A 25,968-nucleotide genomic window follows, 5' to 3' on the forward strand; every position below is an offset into this window, starting at 1 on the left:
TCTGGATGAATAATTCCAGCTGGAGAGGTGGGGCTTTTTTCATTTTTAAATTTTTAGGGCAGGTCATTAGATCACTTCCCTTTGTACAATTGTGCATTAAAGAGTCTAGCTCCCCTGGACCAGAATTCTCAAGAGAACAGGAAATCAAGCTCAGTTTACAAGTCAGTTCTATATAGACGCCTAAGCCTCAGAAGCAACTCTTTCAAGTGGATTCATTATTTGTTTTCAATATACTCTTAACAAGTTAAAAAATAAATTTCAATTTATGTATTAATGCAGTTTGACTATAATTAATCCAATATGACTCAATTTGTTTGACAACAAAAGCAAATCAATTAATTATATTCCATCAATCTCTTGACCTTTTTTCTTCATATACTTGGTGGGAAAAACACATGTTGAAAAAAATAATAAATGTATGCTACAGATAGGGATGGCTTGTAACATGCCCAAGCAAAGAATGTAAGAACAATTTACTGAATATGGTCCCTTTCCCAGGACAAAAACAGATGATTGCAAATGCTATGAGAACATATTTCTGAGGCTTCAATAAAATATCCACATTACTCAAGAAAAATAGTAAAAGTTCTATCACTGCCTCTGTAGAAGATTCTATGTCCCCAGTCACTGAACTCTGATATCCACAAACATCTGCCTCTACTCCAGCAGGTAGTTTCTCTCTGTTGTATGCAAGCAGCATGATATAAGGTAGGCTGTGGGAACACAGGGATAGTCTGAACACTAGTAGGTGCTGATCAGTGAGAAAACAGTGAAATTCTTTACCTCCTTCCTCTTGTGTAGATAACAGCCATACAAAGATAACAGCAATATTAGCTTTTGTTACAGGCAAATCTCTGACCTGCTGTTGACACTTTTGGGTTTGTTTTAAAACTTTTCATCATTTCAATTCATATAAAGCAAAGAATAAAAAAGGAAGTTTGCCATTTCTCATTTGATCAGTTATCCAAGAACAAAGTGAATTTCTTCAATATTGTAAGGTTCACATGGTGAACACTAAGAGATCTTTTCAGGGAAACAGAATGTTGGTTAAATCTTTTGTTATATTATGAGCACATTTTAAAATAATACAAATGATCTTTAATCCTGATTTCATATAATTTCTAATAAATTCAAACATATATTTGTTCCTCATTGAATTTTAATGTCAGTATTTTATAAATGAAATAACAGTATTTTTCTAATTGGTTCTCAGCTGATTTTTTTTAATCATCAACTCTGTGATACATTTTGGGAGTTCAGTGTAGGGAGTACACACAGTGCATTCTTTTTTTTTTTTTTTTTTAAGTCCTCCTTAATGAATTCTTAATTACATTATTCAAAAGACCCATTATTCAGCATTCATCTCACTGCTAAATGAAAGTCTTTACCTGACATGTGAATGAAATGAGTCTAAATGCTTTCCATGCCACCTAGGGATTCTGAATAGACTTTTAGCTTCATGCAGCAATAGGCTTCATTTCTGTTTTAAATTTGTATGGATTGTTTTAGAGATGGGAAGCTTTGCAAGTCTACCAGTCTGAGCAGCATCTAACCTCCATTGTGTTCTCAAACTTACCTCGGGCTAGAAAAACTGCAAACAAGGTCAAATGATATCTGAAAGTGGAAGAAATGCTATACAAGATGTGATAAACCCTGTAAAGATTTTAGATGAATGTCTACATTACTTAAAACACTGACTAATTTCAGATGAGGACAGTAAACTTCCTAAGACCTCCTTGTAAACTTCCCTTATCATTTCTCATCAGTAAAAGAAAGTGCTTAGTAGCAAGAGGAATTAAAAGACCCTTCAACAGATAACAAGATCTTTTCTTTTTTTAAACCCACTTCCATTTCTTTCAACAGACTACTGCATAATGGTGGAGTTAAGAAAAAGTGTCAGGCTTTATGTGCCTCTTACAGTCATATCTATAAAATGAACTTATCAAGCAGTCCTCATGTCTCCAAATGGTACCCCAAGAATGTATCTACCAAAAAGATAAGCTGGAATATGCAATATTTCTGACTGGGCTCTAAAACTCCCTCTAGTTCTACAGAATATAAGCAGACCTGTTGGAGATTGTAAGTTCAGTGAAAGCAAAGTTTATACTCTAAATAATTATAAGCAACAGACTCAGAATCTTTATTCTCCCTGCTTCTGACACCAGCTTCAGAAAAGAAATTAGCCAGGTGCCTGGGTGGCTCAGTAGGTTAAGTGTCCAACTCTTGATTTCAGATCAGGTCATGATCTCAAGGTAGGTCATGAGATAGAGCCCTGTGTCAGGCTCAGTGCTGGATGTGGAGCCTGCTTAAGATTCTCTCTCTCCCTCTCTTTCTGCCCCTCCCTTGCTTACACTCTCTCTCTCAAAATGAAAATGAAAATGAAAATAAAAATAAGATGATTAAAAACATTAATGAAATCTTTTGGATCCCCAAGGCCATCTAAAAATATCATTCTTAGAGAAAGCCTAAGTTAACAGTTTATGATTCAGGACTTTCTTTGTAGATAGAAGGATGTCTGGGAAGAAAAGCACTACACTTCTCTTCCATGATCGTTTTTATAATAACTACCACTGTAGTCAAAATTGTAGAACAAATTGTTCTACAATTGCTGCATGGAGTGAAGAAAGTACACAGAGAAGAAATGTCAACATCAAATTACTGCAAACACAGGACAGTTGCCCTATCTTCAGGGGAAAACATATTTTAATGTTACCATATTAACTGAAAATCTTATCAACAATAAATATACACATTTTAAAGTCAATGCCCACCAATTTTAAAGAACAGAAAAAAATGGCATTCCATAACAAAATGATGAAATGTGTCAAAGAAATGGAATATCACTAATTCTGTAAAAGTCAAGTGGAGAAAATGTACTTCTTCCTATTTTTGACTAAAATCAAAATTTAAGATTTTAACTAAGATTATCAAAACTTAAGATTACTACATCCATGGAGAGTCCAATCTTAAAAGATATTTCTGATTGGCCAGAGGTGATACTAAAGGTACAGCCTTTAGTCACTGAGATTGGAGTCACTGAGATTCCAATCCCTGCCTGATTGGAAAGGAGTGAAAAGGTTATGATCCGTAGAATCAACTTCATTGTACTTCTTGCTAGTAAAGAATGTCCATTTTAAACTGGTCAGGCATGAGTTAATAAAACACCTGGTGTTTTCTAACAGGAATTCAATACATCCTAGTTAAAAAAAAAAAAAAAAAATCCAGCCTTTAGAACACATATGAACTATGAAAGGAAAGCCCACATTAATCCTCTCCTCTGATGGGCAACATTTGCAAGTGCAGCTCATGGGTACTATAATCTCCCATGCTCGTGCAATGAGTTGCAACAACTGGGCATCCTCTACTGAGGACCCCCAATCCATTCTAGCTTCTGGGGTAAGGAATGCTCAGAGCACATGGACAAGTCAATGGAAGACTTCTGGTGTGAATAAAGCTAGAGAATTTGAAAATGAATCAAATGAGTTTAATCATAACAACAAATGTATGTAAAGATGCAACCAGCAGGTAACATAATAAAGCATCTAGGTGCTCTCAGCAACCAAGCCAATGAAACAAGGATCAGCACAAATCCTGTTTTCAAACTTGGTGTTGCATTTGTTAGGAAATAAGTTCCACGGTAAAAGATGTGATTCTCTGTCATAAGAGCCTCTTTCATTTTACAGAAGAAAACATAGATCAGACTTCTCTCCCAGGGAGGGCATGTCCCCACAGCCTGGCTAGACTGTTTTATGTCTTGCTGCCCCCATTCCAATGCAGGTGGAAAATAGACCTTAAAAGAAGCAGACAAAGAACTTGCCAAGCTTCCGCCCACGACATATGCACGTTTGTAGAAAATAAAAGGTATGTTTAGGGGGAAAATCGAGACTGTTTAAGTTAAGAGTGTGGAGGGAATGAGTAAGCCCTGGCTTGGTGCCTGACAGTTTACAAGGCCCTGCACAATTATTTTTTCAGCCGAAGTGCAAAAATCCATATTTGTCTCTGCTACTGCCAGGAAAAAATATCCTAGTATAGCTTATGAATAATATTCAAAAATGAACGAAGCACATCTATTTAATCAACTTGTTTCTTCTTATAGCTATAAAGGCCAATGTTACTTAAAATCCCACTCAGAGCCACTGGTAAACATCAACTACTGTTTACCAGATGTACCTTACTACTTTAGAAATGTCATTTTATTATATTTAAACAAGGTAATTTGCAACCCCCTGCACCATTTATAGGTGTCTCTTTCTCAGTCCCTTTAAAAAGGAAATTCATTAAACAGGAACACAGTGTTTTTTATGTGACAATTTTATCTGTTTTTAACCAACCTATGCTGCACTTTAACCATTTGAGTGTTTACCTTCTAAGTATCTATTAGAGTAACTGCACTGAAGAATACTTTAACTCTCATACTAATAACAATAAATAGGATTAAGAAAATGAAACTCCTTTCATAAAAACATTCCTTCACAATAAGATTAACATTTTTCCCTTGTTAAAAATGACAGCTACTTTCTATGTGTTCTTTTTCCTTTCAATTAAATAATCCTTAGCATTTTATAGAGAGAAAGGTTTTTTGTTTGTTTTTTGTAGTTTTTGTTTTCCCTAGTGAGCAAGCATTTAAACTTCCTCCTAATTTGGTAACACTGGCATAAAACATGCTAGTATAGTGCAAAATAACACTGAATCTTGTTTCCTATTTTGGTGACAATTATTCTGTATTAACATGCTTTGATATTTAGGATGGTTAAAAATGTTTTTCAAATGGGCTAAGTATGTTTAATTAAATGATTTTCCAGATTGTTTCTCGACCCTAATCCCACAACTCTGGGGTATTTACAATCCTTTAAAAATTTCTGCTATTTATTCTGAAGATTTTATGAAGTCATAAGGTAGGAGTGTGAGCTTCTCAGAGTCGTTAATGTGTTAGAGATGTACACTAGAGGTGATCCTTACAATTTAAACTTAAGAATTATCGATAGCTATAAAAGCACTCGTTCAAAACCACCTAACCTTCTTAGCTGGTTAAAACAGTATAATCCTCTCAGTTATTAGAAGACCTTTGAAGTGAAACACAGAAAGTCAACCCTTCTGCCTGTTTTTAAAATTCTCCTTGACTACAGACTAAATCATAGGGCAGTGTGGGCTCAACCCCATCTGCATGGTGAGCAGCGAATTACTTTACTTGAACTTTGCTCTTAGTCAGGACATTTTTGGGCTTATAAATCTTGAATTCATCTAAGTTCACCTTAAATTAGCCTTGCGAAAACACACTCCAAACTCTAGTTGTCAGCCTAGTGGCTTTTGGCCAGATGCCACTCAGCAGCTGAAACACTGATTAATTGTCATCTCCTCTCTCTCTCTTTTTTGTCTTATATACAATTTTTAAGGAAAAAGAAAGAGTATGCAAGCTAGTATGATGTGAAGGATAATTCTAACTGAATAATGGTACTGTTAGTAGGTACATTTTATATTTAAAATATATGTGATGAAAACAGAGCGCTAGGCAGCTTCACTGTATATACAAAAATGCCATCTACTGCACAAGGAATCTGGGGCTGGGCCAGAGGTTTGGCTAAGCCATGCCAAGATACAACAGATTTTTCAATTTTCCAGCAAATAGAAACAAAATACTAGTTTCAGAAGGTGTACTCAACAAACACTTCCAAATGTGTTTCTGATTTGTGGTCAGAATGTTTTTACTGCTGGTGCCCTGCACTTTTGAGACATTTATTTCCTAAAAGAAAGATTCCTTTCTATAAACCTCAACTGTCTGTTTTTCAAAGCAATTTAAAATCAAACACACAAATAAAATTCTTAACATATGGAAACCTTCATATAAGGCCTTACGTATTCAGAGTTAAAATTGTTTTATAAACTGTAATGCTTTACAGATGAAAATACAGAGAGGATGACTGTTTTTAGCACTAATGCTTTTTGACAGCGTTAAACCTTGTTTTAGTAATTGACATCAAAATGTTTGGTGGTTTTAAATGGACCATTAATAAAAATGGCATGTTTTAAGTTTTTTAGAAATTGTGCTTAATACTGTGAAGTGGGATAAAATTGCAAATGTAATACTGCATTTTTATTATTTAAAAAAAAAATCCTTATAACAAAACAACTCCCGTTCTCCCTCATATCTCCAGAGGAATTTCTGAATCTCAAAGGGGGAATCTCTTCTTCATCCATCCTCAGAATCTATAGAGAAATGGACCTTTTGGAAGTCCATTTCCAAAAGAAAGTTTGTTGCCAGAACAAACAAAAGAAAGAAAGTTCCCAGTTTGGAAGAAGACAAAATAACAAAAGAAGAAAAAACAAAAACATAATTGACATTTTCTGCCACCAGGACTCTAGAAGGCAGCTGAATTCAATTGGATCCTATGAAACCAAGAAAATATAATTAAAGGTCACTACAATGAACTGGCAGTCCTATCAGAAGACCTGAATTTTGGTGCCACCTCTGTCATAAATCATATTGTGTTCAGGGGACCACTAAAACTTCTCTGAGCCTCAACCAACTTATCCACAAAATGGAAATAGTAATATTTACTCTGCCAAAGAAGAAACACTATTGGGTGAAGCTCATACTGTATGTGAAAAATCTTTGTATTTGAAAGCACAATTATTCAATTCCATTTAATTCAACAAGCATCTACTGAGTACTGATTAGTTCTCAACCACAACGCATGGGAGAGAAGAAATAAACAGGGAAGTTACAAACCTCATCCTTGCGAAAATTTTAAAGAATAAATTGTTGGAAGGTAGAAAATGGAATGAAGTTGGGCTAGAGACCCACTTTGTTCACAGAGGACAATTTGAAAAACAAAATGAGGGCAGGAAATAGTGTTTCTGGAACTTCAAGTGATTCAGCACTACAACATGAGGATCAATTGGTAAACAGAAACAAATATGTTTGGGCATACTGTCGTATGTAAAAGAACACTGTAAAAGGTTGCCATTCATTTGTCCATTCAACGAACATTTATTAATGCCTGTCATGAGATAGGAACTATACTGGTCAGTCAGTAAACAGAGGTGATAAAGAGATACCTATAGGATAGGCTCTAACTTCACTGTACAAATAGTCCAGAGTAGGAGACCTCGGACCTGACTAAGCAGGAAACTGCAAAGTATAATTCACATTTTACAGAGACCACTCTGCCATCTACATAGGGGGTAGTTTCAGGGAATAAAAAATGGAGAGTTATGTTACTGCAAGGGCCTTTCTTTCCAATGCCTCTGGGTCTTCCCTGTCCAGTTCCTCCTTGGTTCCTAAGCCTTTGATTACCTTAATAATAATAATGAAACAAATCTGCCATAGTGGATGTGATGAACACAACAAAGAGGATTTAATTTGGAAAGGGGTAAAACTATTAGGTAGTTCTATAGGACACAGGGAAGACACAAAGTAGTTAAAAACCACTGGGTTATAGTTTGAAAAAAATTAAGTTAGAAATTGAGATATTGGGAAGTCAGAAATTTAGGGCTGAGTAGCTGTCATTCAAGTAAAGAATATTGAGAGTAGAAGAGATGAAAAATAAATATTTAAATGGTGTAAATAAATGAAAACAGTAACCCTGATTATCTTTAAAATTTTACCAGAAAAACACAGGATAATGGTGGAGACGGCGTTGAAGTTGGAAATGCGATTTGTGGGAGAATGCACAGCTCAGAAATAGGGGTTTCAGGCTGAGACCCAGACAGAAGTGTTTGCTTTCATTAAAAGAAGTATAAAAAAATGTCCCTGGGAATTTACATCAATCAATAAATACTGAGGTACTTAGGAGATACAAAAAGAGATACTACTCTCAAGGAGACTGCATTTTAATAGCACTGACAGATGTAACACGTTTTGTAAAAATATAAAACAGTTTCAAGTATTGTTAAGTAAATCAAACAGAAAAAGATAAAGTCTCCTCTAGCTAAAGGTAGTTGGAGAAGACTTCTCTGAAGAAATACTTTCTGAACTGAGTGTTGAATAATGAGGAGACAACAGCAAATCATCTGGCACAGGAGCAGGACATGAGGCTGAGATACAAAAACTCTAGGATAGTGAGCATCTGAGGAATGCAAGGAAGGCCTCTGTGGCCAGAATGTACTGACTAAAAGAGAAAACAAGGAAATGAGGTCAAAGATATAGGCAAAAGCCAGACAGTACAATCTTAGAGGTCATAGCAAAGAGTATGGATTTCCTTTTGGCTATAATGTGAATCATTAAAGGGTTTTAGGTGAGAAATGACAGCTATTGTTTTAGAAAGATAACTGGCTGTTATGTGGATAAGCTTTTGGTGGGAGTGAGTGGGGTTGAGGGTAAAGGTGTAAAGACAGAGCAAATTCTTAGGAGACCATTTGGGCAGTACAAGCTGCCAGTGGTTCAGGGGAGGAACATGTGTTTGGTGGGGGAGGGAGGTGTGAAATAGGAAATCAAGAGTTTTGTATTGGTCATGAAAAAGTGATACTCCTACTAGACATTTATTTATATGAGGAAATCACCACAACTAAAGGGAAAGGTCTGGGAGAGAGAAATAAATTTGAACATCATCAGCACAGAGATGTTACTTCAAGCCAAGAGTAAATAAAGTGAAAGGAAAAGATGATGAACAGAGCCCTGTGCAATTCTAACATTTAAAAGTCTGGTGTAGAAAGAGAAACAAGAGAAGAAAATCGAGGGAAGGCCACCCCACACAGAAAATGTACTAAGAGTAAAGGAGTAGTCAAATAGTTAATACACTGATGAGAGGTCAATAAAATTTTTTTTAATGTATCAATTCATTTTGCAAGATGAAGAAAATTGGTGACTTTGATAAATCTAATTTAATATTGTGATGGGAATGACTGAAGAGGGCTGAGTGAACAGCAGGAGTAATAACACTGAATATAGGCTCCTTGACTGCCATTATCTCTATTAAAGGGGTTTAACTATGGGGCCCCTGGGTGGCTCAGCTGGTTAAGCTTCCAACTTCAGCTCAGGTCATGATTTCATAGCCCGTGAGTTCGAGCCCTGCATAGGGTTCTGTGCTGAAAGCTCAGAGCCTGGAGCCAGCTTTGGATTCTGTGTCTCCCTCTCTCTCTGCCTCTCCCCCAACTTGTGCTCGCTCTCTCTCTCTCTTTCAAAAATAAATAAACATTAAAAGAAAAAAAATTTTAAGGGGGGTTTAACTCCATTGAAAGAGAAATTCTTCCATTCATATGTGCCCTGGATGCCATCTGCTCTCATCTTCTCTTATACTTTACTCCTATAATATTCCCCTTATCTGCTCTCATCTTCTCTTATACTTTACTCCTATAATATTCCCCTTTCACTCCTGGAACCTTAGCTTCTCACTGTTATAATTAAGCATTCTTATTAGCATAATATGGCTTAATTTTCACCAATCTTAAAATAGTTCTCTTAATCCTCTTTCCCCATTATAGTCACTGTCCCAGATAATTTTTTTAACCCACATCAAATGTATCAAAAAATATATCAAAGATTAGAGTTATCCTTAGAAGAAGGGCAGAAACATGATCCCCTCGAGGCTTTCTATCCACTATGGGGGTCAGGCAGGCTGCAGAACTGGAATAGATTAATTGTTAACATAAACATGGGGTCAGGAATTCACAGGGATCACCATGCCAAGGATCAGAGAAAAAAACAGTGTACTTCGTGATTAGAACATACTGCTAAAATTCCCTAGAAATGGCAGTCATCAAAGGCAGACGAATATTGGCACTTGAAGCAAGCACTGAAAGGACCCAGCAATGGAGAGTATTCATGAACCCAAGGCCACCAGGATCTCCATTATGGTGGCAGATTGTCCTGTGGTAATTATAAATCATGGCAGAGAATGCGTGAAACTCCTGTGTTAAATTCCTAATGATGTACCAATCAACAAGAAAAATGTTTAACTTTCTTTAAAAAATGAGTTTTGAAAGACCACACACCAGGAAAGCAGAATAGTTTGGAGCAAGTCCTTCTGTGAGAATCTATAGTAAAAAATTGAACAGTCTTGTCTTTCATATTAAATTTAAGCAAACTCTACTCTTCTCACTACTGGTGAAGTTTGCTTAGCATTAAGTTGGGAAAAGAAAACCACAGCTGCCCTCAAGAATGGAAATGGAAACCATGAAGTGCTTCAGGTATGCTTCAGCCTCTTAAAATAAGCCTCTTAGCAGGGGAGTTTGTGGTAGGCATAGTAGTAGATATAATCAAATGTCTTAGTCCTTTCAGGCTACTATAACAAAGTATCATCAATTGAGTGTGCTCATAAACAACAAAAATTTATTTCTCATAGTTCTAGAGGCTGGAAGCCCAAGATCAGGGTGCCACCAGCATGGTCAAGTTCTAGTGGGAAACTTCTTCCAAACTGCAGGGTGCTGACTTCTTGTATTCTTACATGAAAGAAGGACAGACATGGAGCTTTCTGGAGTCCTTTCATAAAGGCACTCATCACATTCATGAGGGCTCCACCCTCATGACTTAATTACCTCCCAAAGGCTTCACCTCCTAATACAGTCACTGGAGGTTAAGATTTCAACTTATGAATTAAACACACAAATTTCAACAAATATTCAGTCCACTGCATCAGATTTTTCCATTTTCTGCTAGAAACAACCTCCCAAACCAAACTACACCCAGTTTGAGAATAAGTCTAGCAATTTTCTTTTAGTGTGGTAGGACAGACCAGAGGAAAGATGGCAATCACCATAGATCTGACTCTGGCCCTTACCACATATCAGAAGGCCCACAGAGACGCCCCACATTTATATTAGTTGTGGCAGAGGCACATTACATGGCTCACTGGACCTTTACAAAAAAAAAAAAATAGTAACTCAATAAACAACCATCATCTTATCCCTACCAGAGACCTATTAAATCAAAGCACTGGCCTGTTTACTGACCAGTGTACTAAGGGGAAAATAAAAGCAGATAGATTTAGGCAGTAAACCCCAAAGATAACGACAGTAATTCCATTTTACCCAATTGAAAGGAGTAGGCAGGATTTATGTCAGGAATGACACCATGCTGATGGTTGGAGAATGATAGGAGCCTCCAAATAGTAGGAATAGGTGTGTGGCCCTTCATTAGTTCTCTAGAGGAAAATGTAGGAGTTTTAACAAACTAATACCTTCTTTGCTCTGCTGCCCTCCCCTGATTTCTTCTTTTTCTCCAACTTCGAAGGAAGAGTCTGAGTCTTCCTGCACAGCACTAAGGCCTTCTGGAGGACAATCAGGTTAAATGGGAGGACTTTTTCAATAAAAGAAACTAGAGGCTTATATTGGAAAAAACAGAAATCATGAACAGGAGTGAAAGATATACTAGACTGAGTTTTGCACAGGGATTTAGTGTTTTGGAGAAGCAGCTGTCATCCACATGGAGAGTGAAAAAAAGAGGCAATAATGAGCGGGGAGGTTTAAGGTGCAATTGCCATTTATTAGCAATGCACTTCCTCCTTTTGGATATTTTCTCAGAGACAGATTACATTAGAGATTAGAATTTCTTTTGAATATAGTTTTCCTTTGGACTACTGTTTCTTCAAATGTGATTCCATGTGGGGGCAAAGGCCCTAATTTTATGTGTGTTTTATTTTTGGTAATATAAACAAGATAAAATATGAGTGTAAACTAGGCTGTAGCCTTAGAATAGGAAAGAATGAAGAAATACTCAGAATATAGAATCAACAGGGTAATTGCCTTGGACATTAAATGGAGAAGAGGAAAAAATAGTTTTTTTTTTATTTAATAGTTTAATAGTAAACTGGATGTTTACCAGGCTTAGTTGATTGGTTAAGTGAGAATGCCAACAACTATGGAGGTTGGGGAAGAAAAACAATAACCCACCCTGAGGATAACCAATAGACAATGAGATATCAATGTTTAGAGCTCATGGCAGAGTTAAAGCCAGAGAGTTCCCTGCATACAGGAAAAAATAAACTTGTGGGAAGAGATGAGAGTCTCTAAAGTAGATAAATCAATCAGGATCCCAACAGGAATCTAAGGGTATCTTGAGATTGTTAATTGGCCAACTGTTAATTGAAAATCTTAAATGTTAGGTGCAACTGATACTGTTCAGATAATGCAGCAATGGAAATTGGAGGGGAAAAAATCACCTTATAAAATAAATTGTAGCTGCTACACTCTTCATTTCTGTAGTAGGTCACAAGGTCTATACTGATAATCATAGCTAATTTGCTATAATTCTGTGCTCTCCTTTCCTTCTGCCAGCCCCTTTTAACTAGACAAGGTTTGGATCTGGTAGGGTAATGAATACCTTCATTCCCATAAATTATAAGCTACTGGTGGTTATGTCTTCCTTGGGTTACCACAATTTCCCAAGGACTGTTAGATAAGGAAGTATCAAGTGGTATCCATGATCCAGCTGAGTTTTAAACACAGTCCCTTTTCTTCTATTCTGTAACGCTAATTGTGATAAATCATTCAGGGTAGAATAGTGACCTTCACTTTCTCTACCTGATGGTTTAGCATCATGAGAAACTCAAAGCGTCCAGAGAATAGTCTCAGCTTTCAATTTACTGGAAATATGTTGATGTTTTCTGGTAAAGCATCTCTCTCCTAGGCACTATACTTTCAAATTTATGAACTATACTCTTGGAGACAGAAAGCAAAAATTCTTCTAGGGCATAATTAAGAGTAATTGCATAAGTTGCATTTCTATACACCAATAATGAGGAAGCAGAAAGAGAAATCAAGGAATCAATACCATTATAAATGGAAGGTTAGTAATAAACCTAACCAAAAAGGTGAAAAATCTATACACTGAAAACTATAGAAAGCTTATGAAAAAAATTGAAGAAGACACAAAAAAATGGAAAAACATTCCATGCTCATAGATTGGAAGAATATTGTTAAAATGTCAACACTACCCAAAGCAATCTAAATATTCAATGCAAACCCTTTCAAAATAACACCAGCATTCTTCACAGAGCTAGAACAAATGATCCTAAAATTTGTATGGAACCAGAAAAGACTGCAAGTAGCCAAAGCAATCCTGAAAAAGAAAACCAAAGCTGGGGCATCACAATTCCGGACATCAAGCAGTATTACAAAACTGTAATCATCAAGACAGTATGCTACTGGCACAAAAACATACACACAAATCAATGGAAGAGAACAGAGAACCCAGAAATGGACCCACAAACATATGGCCAACTAATCTTTGACAAAGCAGGAAAGAATATCCAATGGAATAAAGACAGTCTCTTCAGGAAATGGTGTTGAGAAAACTGGACAGCAACATGCAGAAGAATGAACCCGGACCACTTTCTTACATCATACACAAAAATAAACTCAAAATGGATGAAAGACCAAAACATAAGACAGGAAGCCATCAAAATCCTAGAGGAGAAAGCAGGCAATAACTTCCTTGACTTCAGCCACAGCATCTTCTTACTTCACATATCTCCAGAGGCAAGGGAAACAAGCAAAGATGAACTACTGGGACCTCATCAAGATAAAAAGCTTCCACACAGCGAAGGGAACTAAAAGGCAACCAACAGAATGGGAGAAGATGTTTACAAATGACACATCAGATAAAGGGCTAGTATCCAAAATTTATAAAAAACTTATCAAATTCAATACCCAAAAAAACAAATAATCTAGTGAAGAAATGAGCAAAAGATGAATAGACACTTTTCCAAAGAAGACATCCAGATGGCCAACAGACATATGAAAAGATGCTCAACATCACTCATAATCAGGGAAATACAAATCAAAACCACAATGAGATACCACCTCACACCTGTCAGAATGGCTAAAATTAACAACTCAGAAAACAACAGGTGTTGGCAAGGATGTGGATAGAGGAACCCTTTTGCACTGCTGGTGGGAATGAAAACTGATGTAGCCACTCTGGAAAACAGTACAGAGATTTTAGAACTACCCTATGACCCATCAATTGCACTACTATATACTTACCTAAAGGATACAGGAGTGCTGATTCAAAGGAGCACATGCACCTCCATGTTTACAGCACCACTATTGACAGTGGCCAAAGTATGGAAAGAGTCCAAATATCCTCTGACTGATGAATGGATAAAGAAGAAATAGCACGCACGCCGGGCGGCAAGATGGCGGCTTAGGAGGACGCTGGGCTCACCGCACGTCCTGCTGATCACTTAGATTCCATCTACATCTGCCTAAATAACCCAGAAAACCGCCAGAGGATTAGCAGAACGGAGTCGCCGGAGCCAAACGCAGACGAGAGGCCCACGGAAGAGGGTAGGAAGGGCGGCGAGGCGGTGCGCGCTCCACGGACTGGCGGGAGGGAGCCGGGGCGGAGGGGCGGCTCGCCGGCCAAGCACAGCCACCGAGTCTGGCTTGCAAAAGCGGAGGGGCCTGACGGACTGTGTTCCCACAACAAGCGCGACTTAGCGTCTGGGAGGTCATAAGTTAACAGCTCTGCTCGGAAAGCGGGAAGGCTGGAGGACAAAGGGAGGGAGAGCTGCTGAGCCCCCTGACAACAGAGCTCAGTTTGGTGGGGAACAAAGGCGCTCGCCAGCGCCATTTCCCCCGCCCATCCCCCAGCCGAAATCCCAAAGAGAACCTGTTCCTGCCGGGGAACTTGCTCGCTCCGCGCAAACACCCAACTCTGCACTTCGGCGGAGCCAAACCTCCGGCAGCGGATCTGACTCCCTCCCGCTGCCACAGGGCCCCTCCTGAAGTGGATCACCTAAGGAGAAGCGATCTAAGCCTGCCCCTCCTACCCCCGAGCACCTTGCCTACCCACCCCAGCTAATACGCCAGATCCCCAGCATCACAAGCCTGGCAGGGTGCAAGTAGCCCAGACGAGCCACACCACCCCACAGTGAATCCCGCCCCTAGGAGAGGGGAAGAGAAGGCACACACCAGTCTGACCGTGGCCCCAGCAGTGGGCTGGGGACAGACATCAGGTCTGACTGCGGCCCCGCCCACCAACTCCAGTTACACACTACAGCACAGGGGAAGTGCCCTGCAGGTCCGCACCACTCCAGGGACTATCCAAAATGACCAAGCGGAAGAACTCCCCTCAGAAGAATCTCCAGGAAATAACAACAGCTAATGAGCTGATCAAAAAGGATTTAAATAATATAACAGAAGGTGAATTTAGAATAATAGTCATAAAATTAATCGCTGGGCTTGAAAACAGTATACAGGACAGCAGAGAATCTCTTGCTACAGAGATCAAGGGACTAAGGAACAGTCACGAGGAGCTGAAAAACGCTTTAAACGAAATGCATAACAAAATGGAAACCACCACAGCTCGGCTTGAAGAGGCAGAGGAGAGAATAGGTGAACTAGAAGATAAAGTTATGGAAAAAGAGGAAGCTGAGAAAAAGAGAGATAAAAAAATCCAGGAGTATGAGGGGAAAATTAGAGAATTAAGTGATACACTAAAAAGAAATAATATACGCATAATTGGTATCCCGGAGGAGGAAGAGAGAGGGAAAGGTGCTGAAGGGGTACTTGAAGAAATAATAGCTGAGAACTTCCCTGAACTGGGGAAGGAAAAAGGCATTGAAATCCAAGAGGCACAGAGAACTCCCTTCAGACGTAACTTGAATCGATCTTCTGCACGACATATCATAGTGAAACTGGCAAAATACAAGGATAAAGAGAAAATTCTGAAAGCAGCAAGGGGTAAACGTGCCCTCACATATAAAGGGAGACCTATAAGACTCGTGACTGATCTCTCTTTTGAAACTTGGCAGGCCAGAAAGAATTGGCACGAGATTTTCAGGGTGCTAGACAGAAAAAATATGCAGCCGAGAATCCTTTATCCAGCAAGTCTGTCATTTAGAATAGAAGGAGAGATAAAGGTCTTCCCAAACAAACAAAAACTGAAGGAATTTGTCACCACTAAACCAGCCCTACAAGAGATCCTAAGGGGGACCCTGTGAGACAAAGTCCCAGAGACATCACTACAAGCATAAAACATACAGACATCACAATGACTCTAAACCCGTATCTTTCTATAATCACACTGAATGTAAATGGATTAAATGCGCCAACCAAAAGACATAGGGTATCAGAATGGATAAAAAAACAAGACCCATCTATTTGCTGTCTACAAGAGACTCATTTTAGACCTGAGGACACCTTTAGATTGAGAGTGAGGGGATGGAGAACTATTTATCATGCGACTGGAAGCCAAAAGAAAGCTGGAGTAGCCATACTTATATCAGACAAACTAGACTTTAAATTAAAGGCTGTAACAAGAGATGAAGAAGGACATTATATAATAGTTACAGGGTCTATCCATCAGGAAGAGCTAACAATTATAAATGTCTATGCACCGAATACCGGAGCCCCCAAATATATAAAACAATTACTCATAAACATAAGCAACCTTATTGATAAGAATGTGGTAATTGCAGGGGACTTTAATACACCACTTACAGAAATGGATAGATCATCTAGACACACGGTCAATAAAGAAACAAGGGCCCTGAATGAGACATTGGATGAGATGGACTTGACAGATATATTTAGAACTCTGCATCCCAAAGCAACAGAATATACTTTCTTCTCGAGTGCACATGGAACATTCTCCAAGATAGATCATATACTGGGTCACAAAACAGCCCTTCATAAGTTTACAAGAATTGAAATTATACCATGCTTACTTTCAGACCACAATGCTATGAAGCTTGAAATCAACCACAGAAAAAAGTCTGGAAAACCTCCAAAAGCATGGAGGTTAAAGAACACCCTACTAACGAATGAGTGGGTCAACCAGGCAATTAGAGAAGAAATTAAAAAATATATGGAAACAAATGAAAATGAAAATACAACAATCCAAACGCTTTGGGACGCAGCAAAGGCAGTCCTGAGAGGAAAATACATTGCAATCCAGGCCTATCTCAAGAAACAAGAAAAATCCCAAATACAAAATCTAACAGCACACCTAAAGGAACTAGAAGCAGAACAGCAAAGGCAGCCTAAGCCCAGAAGAAGAAGAGAAATAATAAAGATCAGAGCAGAAATAAACAATATAGAAACTAAAAAAACTGTAGAGCAGATCAACGAAACCAAGAGTTGGTTTTTTGAAAAAATAAACAAAATTGACAAACCTCTAGCCAGGCTTCTCAAAAAGAAAAGGGAGATGACCCAAATAGATAAAATCATGAATGAAAATGGAATTATTACAACCAATCCCTCAGAGATACAAACAATTATCAGGGAATACTATGAAAAATTATATGCCAACAAACTGGACAACCTGGAAGAAATGGACAAATTCCTGAACAACCACACTCTTCCAAAACTCAATCAGGAGGAAATAGAAAGCTTGAACAGACCCATAACCAGCGAAGAAATTGAATCGGTTATCAAAAATCTCCCAACAAATAAGAGTCCAGGACCAGATGGCTTCCCAGGGGAGTTCTACCAGACGTTTAAAGCAGAGATAATACCTATCCTTCTCAAGCTATTCCAAGAAATAGAAAGGGAAGGAAAACTTCCAGACTCATTCTATGAAGCCAGTATTACTTTGATTCCTAAACCAGACAGAGACCCAGTAAAAAAAGAGAACTACAGGCCAATATCCCTGATGAATATGGATGCAAAAATTCTCAATAAGGTACTAGCAAATCGAATTCAACGGCATATAAAAAGAATTATTCACCATGATCAAGTGGGATTCATTCCTGGGATGCAGGGCTGGTTCAACATTCGCAAATCAATCAACGTGATACATCACATTAACAAAAAAAAAGAGAAGAACCATATGATCCTGTCAATCGATGCAGAAAAGGCCTTCGACAAAATCCAGCACCCTTTCTTAATAAAAACCCTTGAGAAAGTCGGGATAGAAGGAACATACTTAAAGATCATAAAAGCCATTTATGAAAAGCCCACAGCTAACATCATCCTCAACGGGGAAAAACTGAGAGCTTTTTCCCTGAGATCAGGAACACGACAAGGATGCCCACTCTCACCGCTGCTGTTTAACATAGTGCTGGAAGTTCTAGCATCAGCAATCAGACAACAAAAGGAAATCAAAGGCATCCAAATTGGCAAAGATGAAGTCAAGCTTTCGCTTTTTGCAGATGACATGATATTATACATGGAAAATCCGATAGACTCCACCAAAAGTCTGCTAGAACTGATACAGGAATTCAGCAAAGTTGCAGGATACAAAATCAATGTACAGAAATCAGTTGCATTCTTATACACTAACAATGAAGCAACAGAAAGACAAATAAAGAAACTGATCCCATTCACAATTGCACCAAGAAGCATAAAATACCTAGGAATAAATCTAACCAAAGATGTAAAGGATCTGTATGCTGAAAATTATAGAAAGCTTATGAAGGAAATTGAAGAAGATTTAAAGAAATGGAAAGACATTCCCTGCTCATGGATTGGAAAAATAAATATTGTCAAAATGTCAATCCTACCCAAAGCTATCTACACATTCAATGCAATCCCAATCAAAATTGCACCAGCATTCTTCTCGAAACTAGAACAAGCAATCCTAAAATTCATATGGAACCACAAAAGGCCCCGAATAGCCAAAGGAATTTTGAAGAAGAAGACCAAAGCAGGAGGCATCACAATCCCAGACTTTAGCCTCTACTACAAAGCTGTCATCATCAAGACAGCATGGTATTGGCACCAAAACAGACACATAGACCAATGGAATAGAATAGAAACCCCAGAACTAGACCCACAAACGTATGGCCAACTCATCTTTGACAAAGCAGGAAAGAACATCCAATGGAAAAAAGACAGCCTCTTTAACAAATGGTGCTGGGAGAACTGGACAGCAACATGCAGAAGGTTGAAACTAGACCACTTTCTCACACCATTCACAAAAATAAACTCAAAATGGATAAAGGACCTAAATGTGAGACAGGAAACCATCAAAACCTTAGAGGAGAAAGCAGGAAAAGACCTCTCTGACCTCAGCCGTAGCAATCTCTTACTGGACACATCCCCAAAGGCAAGGGAATTAAAAGCAAAAGTGAATTACTGGGACCTTATGAAGATAAAAAGCTTCTGCACAGCCAAGGAAACAACCAACAAAACTAAAAGGCAACCAACGGAATGGGAAAAGATATTCGCAAATGACATATCGGACAAAGGGCTAGTATCCAAAATCTATAAAGAGCTCACCAAACTCCACACCCGAAAAACAAATAACCCAGTGAAGAAATGGGCAGAAAACATGAATAGACACTTCTCTAAAGAAGACATCCGGATGGCCAACAGGCACATGAAAAGATGTTCAGCGTCGCTCCTTATCAGGGAAATACAAATCAAAACCACACTCAGGTATCACCTCACGCCAGTCAGAGTGGCCAAAATGAACAAATCCGGAGACTATAGATGCTGGAGAGGATGTGGAGAAACGGGAACCCTCTTGCACTGTTGGTGGGAATGCAAATTGGTGCAGCCGCTCTGGAAAGCAGTGTGGAGGTTCCTCAGAAAATTAAAAATAGACCTACCCTATGACCCAGCAATAGCACTGCTAGGAATTTATCCAAGGGATACAGGAGCACTGATGCATAGGGCCACGTGTACCCCAATGTTCATAGCAGCACTCTCAACAATAGCCAAATTATGGAAAGAGCCTAAATGTCCATCAACTGATGAATGGATAAAGAAATTGTGGTTTATATACACAATGGAATATTACGTGGCAATGAGAAAAAATGAAATATGGCCTTTCGTAGCAACGTGGATGGATCTGGAGAGTGTGATGCTAAGTGAAATAAGCCATACAGAGAAAGACAGATACCATATGGTTTCACTCTTATGTGGATCCTGAGAAACTTCACAGGAACCCATGGGGGAGGGGAAGGAAAAAAAAAAAAAAAGAGGTTAGAATGGGAGAGAGCCAAAGCATAAGAGACTTAAAAACTGAGAACAAAATGAGGGTTGATGGGGGGTGGGAGGGAGGAGAGGGTGGGTGATGGGTATTGAGGAGGGCACCTTTTGGGATGAGCACTGGGTGTTGTATGGAAACCAATTTGTCAATAAATTTCATAAAAAAAAAAAAAAAAAAAAAAAAAAAAAAAAAAATAAATAAATAAACGTTAAAAAAAATTTTAAAAAACCCCCAAAAAAAAAAAAAAAAAAAAAAAAAAAAAAGAAATAGCACGCACGTGCACACACACACACACACACACACACACACACACACACACTGGAATATTACTAGGTCATCAAAAATAATGATATCTTGCCATTTGCAACAACATGAATGGAACTAGTGTATTATGCTAAGCAAAATAAGTCAATCAGAGAAAGACAAATATCATATGGTTTCACCCATATGTGGAATTTAAGACAAACAGATGAACATAAGGGAAGGCAAGCAAAAATAATATAAAAACAGAGAGGGAGACAAACCGTAAGAGACTCTTAAATATAAAAAACAAACTCAGGGTTGCTGGTGGGGTGTTGGGTGGGAGGAAGGGCTAAGATGGTGAGCAGCATTAAGGAGGGCACTTGTTGGGATGAGCACTGGGTGTTATATGTAAGTGATGAATCACTAAATCCTACTCCTGAAATTATTATTACACTATATGTTAACTAACTTGGATTTAAATTTAAAAAATAAAAAATAAATAAAAAGAATGCTCAGTGAAAAAAAAAAGTAATTGTAAGAAGGGTCATTTCCAATTCTATGCCTTAACTCTCAGACCCATACATTCCACCTACTGGGCCTAAACTAGCATTGGCTTCTGGTTTAAGGCATACATCTCATCCTGTAAGAATATTCACCCTCCTCTCACAAGGTGTTTTCTCATTGTTTGCACTATAACTGAGGTTTTAGCAGGTCATTTAACTGGTCAAGAAAGCTGCTTCTAAATGAGACATGTGGTAAACACTGGTGAATTCTGGAATTGTGGGACCAATGTCAGGAAATGTGGCCCTAGTGAGACAAAACATGTGGAAGAAAATTACAGTTGATACAGTCATTCTACAAATTCATAAATGGGGCTACTAGTGGAAGCATTGCACGCACTGAAAGCAAGTTGCTATCCAGAATAAGTTGGACACTCAGCAGTAGCAAGACCCAAATCAGCCTTAGCAGAAAACCCATGCAGAGCCCCTATCCCTGATGATATAGTCATTTTATACATGATACACTGAGCAAGCACGGAGTGTCTGAAGTAAGATAAATATTATCTATGGAGTAGGTTGTGATGAAGTTTTGGAGTGATGGTAGGGTGGTCCAGAGCCAACAACCAAGAAAGAATTCTTGAAGACGTCTCTGGTGCAAAAAGGTGGTTTTATTACAGCATGGAAACGGGACCTGTGGGCAGAAAGAACTGCACTGGGGTAGTGATGGGTAACTCATTATATACCCTCAGGTTGGGAGGGGGTCAGGGATAGAGTAAGTCGCTAAGGAGTATTGGAAGCAAGGTTTCCAGGACTCTGAGGGGTTAGCTTTTGCTACGGAAATGCCACTTATTACCATTTAATAAAACCTCAGTCATGATACCCTTCAGATGTATATGGGGGGCCATAAGGGTGGAGTATGATTGCCAGCATATACCTTGGGGCAGTTGAGATAAAGGAAGTAGACTTATAGGATCCTCGAGTTTGGGATAATGTTAAGCTAAGATTCTCTTTTGCCCCCAGCGAAGTGTCATCATCTAAGCAGCTGAGCTCTTAAAGGCAGGTCACTCTGCAGGTTTCAAAGACTTGTCAATGGGCTATAGGCAGTAAGGGAATTTAATTATTCATTTGCCTTAGTTTCCCACATTCCATGGCAATCACTTAAACCCCTTTCCTTCATTCTTGGGTAACCAGGAATGTCTGAGCAATATCACACATAGTTCCATGTGGGGGCGAAGGGGGGGCAGTGCCAGCCTGTATTTTGCCCTCAGCTTGCCCTACACTCCCTCATCAGGTCACCTTTCCTAACAAATTACTGACAGCCTGTTCTGCAACACCGAGCATTACACAAAATATTGTCCTACTCCCTACCTTTTCAGAATTGTCATCCCACATACCTGTCCCTCATATGCTTTTTTTTAATTGTTCAGTATTTCATTGAAAAATTTTCCAGTCCCTGATAAGCCAAGTAAGTTGTTAGGCACTACCAACACTATCAGTGTAGATCTGCTTCTCAAGTCATCTCTTTTCACACATACAGTGGACAACGAGATGGATATACTAGCATGTTTTCTTTTCACTTTGAATAGGACTACAATACAATATCCATCCATTTCCTTCCATTTTTCTTGCTCTGGAAAATGGTGTCCCTGTGCATCAAAACAAGAGAGGCCATCCAATACCAGTCACCAGTGATTAATATAACAAATAAAGTGTTAAAACTAGAATATTCTAAGCCTGTCATGGAATTTTGTTTTCCTTGCCAGAGTAAGTAATGAAATTTTAATTAATGAGACTGAAGAGAATTATGTTTAGGGACTGCTGGAAATGAGCCCTTCTCCTAAAAAGTTATGTGTAAAAAGAACAGGCCTATTTTGCCCAAATATTGTTGTGTGCATGTGACATGTGAATCTAAAGCAAACATCTCAGGAAAATGAAGGATAGTAGCTTAAGAACAGAAGCTAACAAACTGATGGTGGCACGAAGGAAAGATAGAAAGAATGTGGTTTCTAGATTATATTGTTGAGCCACTGAGTTAACCATCCTTGGAACTGCTCTGCCGGTGGGCTTCCTGTTTGCAAGATAACGGATTCAAAAATACGCGAGTGACTAAATGAAAGAGGTAGGGCAAAGGCACCTTTCTAATCTAGAAGTGTGAGAACCTTGAAGAGGCAGGGAAAGGGAAGATAATTAGAACATATAATTAATAAAATTGGAGCCTATTATTGAGTTGTTTTCTAAAAGATAAGAGAGTGAATGAAGCTGGGATAAATGTAGGATTACAGGTGGTTTTTTCCACCCAAGTATATTTTTTAAGCTCTCATGTAAAGGCCATCAGTCCTGAGAATCATGAGGTTGAGCAAAACACCAAATCTAAACAACAATATTGTCTAAAGAGTGACTTTATAGCCCCTTTGCTATCACCGCAATGTTGGCATCATCCGAGTTTACTAGAATTACAGAATCTCATGTTGCACCTAGTTCAACTTAATCAGAATCTTGCATTTTAATAAGTGATTCATAAGCACATTAAATTCTGAGAAACACTTTTAAGACAAAATTTTGGATGCAGTTATTAGCACATGGAATTGACAAGAAAAAAATGGACTGAAAGCTTATTAAGTTCTTAAGGAAAATGTATTTCCATTGGGTTTTCTATTACTTGCTGCTAAATGTAAATTCATTGATACAGAAGGGATAGATTTTGAATGGAAGATCTTAAACTTATTTATAACCTCTTTTCTGTTAGTATAGTAAATATATTTGGATTATAAAGCATGAAAACTAAGGAGCATTAGCATTTGAATTCTGAGCATCTTAATTCTGTAAGATGAGGAAACAAATGTAGAGGCTTCAGAACGTACAATGTTTAAATAACTGCTTAAGAAGACAATAAAGTAAATATCACATGAAAGAGGACATGATTAACAAATGAAAGCAAATCAGTATCATAGCCAGGCACTATCCATGTACTGGGAATAAAAATATGAATGGCTTAATCCCTGCCTGAAGAAAACACAGAGTCTAAATCAACTGTAAGCCAGGTGTCAGATCTAAATGAGTAGGACCAAACAAAGAATATACTTTTGACAGCCTGTGGCATGCATCTCACCAAACCATAAGTAGAAGCCTCATAGTGGGCTTTTTTTTTATTTTTTAACTTTTTTGGTATACATTCCCCTTCTGCTGACAGCACAACAAATTTCCTTTGAGGTTCCAGCTCTCTCCCATCCTCCATGGACATAGCTCAAGTTAAGCTATACCATCATTCCAGGGTAAGCATGAGATACAGACCCGGGCAAACAGAGCATTTTAATAGACTATACTACTGTTTGGAGCCATCATCTTAACCCTAGTCCCAACTCTAGCATGAAGAGTACATATGCCTTTTGTTATAGTACTTGAAGTGTTGCCCTGTAGGTCAAATATACTGGAGGAGAAGAAAACACTATCTAGAGTTTAAGTCTGGGAAACCAGAAAAAAATGATTCCATTTGTAGTGATAGAAATGTCAGTGAGTGAAGAGCATTTGGGAAGGAAGATGAAGAATTCAATTTTAGATAATGAGATTTAATTTAAAATAATACTTATTATTTCTTTTTTATTATAAAAGTAATGCCTGGCTTTGTAGATAATTTTGAATACAGGGAAACGGAAGGAAGACATTTAAAATAACCCTGTTAACATTCTGATATATTTCCTTCCAAGTTTTCCTCCCCCCCACACACACATAAATATATAAAACCAAAGTGGGATTATAATTTATACATATTCTTACATCCTACTATTTTCATTTAACATACACATGAGTATTCCAATGTTAAAAAAAAACTTGAATATAGGATTTATGATGTCTACATACACATACATGTATTTTAAAATTAACTCTTCACTTATTGACAGATTTCTTACTACTTTTACAATTACAAATGTAACTACAATAAGAACATTTATATTGAAATCTGGATATGCCTCTAATAATTTCTTAGGAGAAAAGTCTAGAAATGGAATTATCAAGCCACATAATATGAAGTACTCTAAGGCAATGTAGAGATACACAGTGATTTCTCAAGAAAGTCTTTCAGGTAAAATGTCAGGAAGAATCTAGATATGTAACTCTTCACCCTCACGCCAAATATTTCACAAAAATGACATATTATACACAGACCTACATGTGTGTATGTATCAAATTATTAAGGAAAACTGTGCGACACCATCCTGTAGTCTCTGCATACTGTATAAGGGTAAGCTCAGCCTAATTAGTTTTCTTCCTACGTGGTCCTTGTAAGCAAAAGGCCGGCACAGAGGAGTTTTGTATTGCACCAAGTGACAAAACCGAAATAGTGCTCAATATATGTGGAGGAAATGCAGGCAGAAAGGGGAGCACGGCTTTGGAGACGCAAAGTAATTTTTCTCTACGGGGGGGGGGGGGGGGGGGGGACAAAAGATATATATAATATATCTATTCTTAAAAACTATAAGATTAGTATTCTTAATGCTCAACAGGGTATTGCATCTATAAAACTATAGCACTTATTACAAAAAAGAAAGAACCCAAGTTTTGTGAAGACAAAATAGAGATTTTAAAACACAAGACCACAATCTGTTCAGTTAAAAAGTACAATGGACGGATTGAGCCTCATGTTAGATACAGGAGAAAATCAAATTAACGCGATAAAACAACAACAACAACAACAACAACAAACCCAAGACAGCAATTTCAGACGGGTAAAGATGTAAACACGAAGATAGTAAGTATCAGGAGGGCCTCACCAAGCGCTTCGCGTGCAGCCACTACTGGGATTCTTCAGCTGCTGCGGAACCTGTGCCCAAAGCATGCTGGGATGGGGGAGGGCGGGGCCTGGCTCCACCCGGGGCCTCGCTCCACGCGGGCTTCGCTTGCGGCCTGCGGCTTGAGGCAAGGAGCTCCGCTGCTTGTCCCTGTGGCTGCTGTCTGCTGGGACCAGGTGGGAAAGCTTGGAGGCAGCAGTGTGTTGTGAAGCTCAAGTTACCTGGAAACAAGAAGTTGATCGTGGCCACGTAAAAGAATGACATTGTACAATTAAGTTCTCGGACTGGGGAGATTTTGTGGCCTGACGTTGACACGTTGACGAGAGCGCAGCAAAAAAGGCTGGGGATGCCATGCTCCTCCACAGACAGGATGCAATCACTGTGTCCATGAAGGCTGAATCATGCATTCCTGGAAGACTAATATCCGGGGCCTGAACCGAGAAATCACCTGGAACAGTGGCAGTTACCAGGCACTTAGGCTTGTAGGCCTGCAGGAGCCCATGAAATACTTTGTCTTTTCTGAAGAAAACCACTCCCACCCTCCATTTTGTCTCCAGGGGGCACCTAAAGTAAAAAATAGAAAAGGAAGGAAGAGAAAAAAAGATGGAAAGAAAGATTGAAA

The 25,968-nt window shown here is 38.5% G+C and overlaps 1 long non-coding RNA gene across 1 annotated transcript in view; it reads right to left on the bottom strand.

Moving 5' to 3' along the window:
- Positions 1-25,383, bottom strand: part of LOC125160911 (uncharacterized) — a 43,304-nt gene extending 17,921 nt beyond the window's left edge. The window contains exon 1 of the long non-coding RNA XR_007150411.1: positions 25,329-25,383. This is a non-coding gene — a long non-coding RNA (uncharacterized LOC125160911). The remainder of the gene's footprint in view (positions 1-25,328) is intronic.
- Positions 25,384-25,968: the final 585 nt, after the last annotated feature.

The sequence above is a fragment of the Prionailurus viverrinus genome, chromosome A2, assembly GCF_022837055.1.
Source record: "Prionailurus viverrinus isolate Anna chromosome A2, UM_Priviv_1.0, whole genome shotgun sequence".
NCBI classification, from domain to species: Eukaryota; Metazoa; Chordata; class Mammalia; order Carnivora; family Felidae; genus Prionailurus; species Prionailurus viverrinus.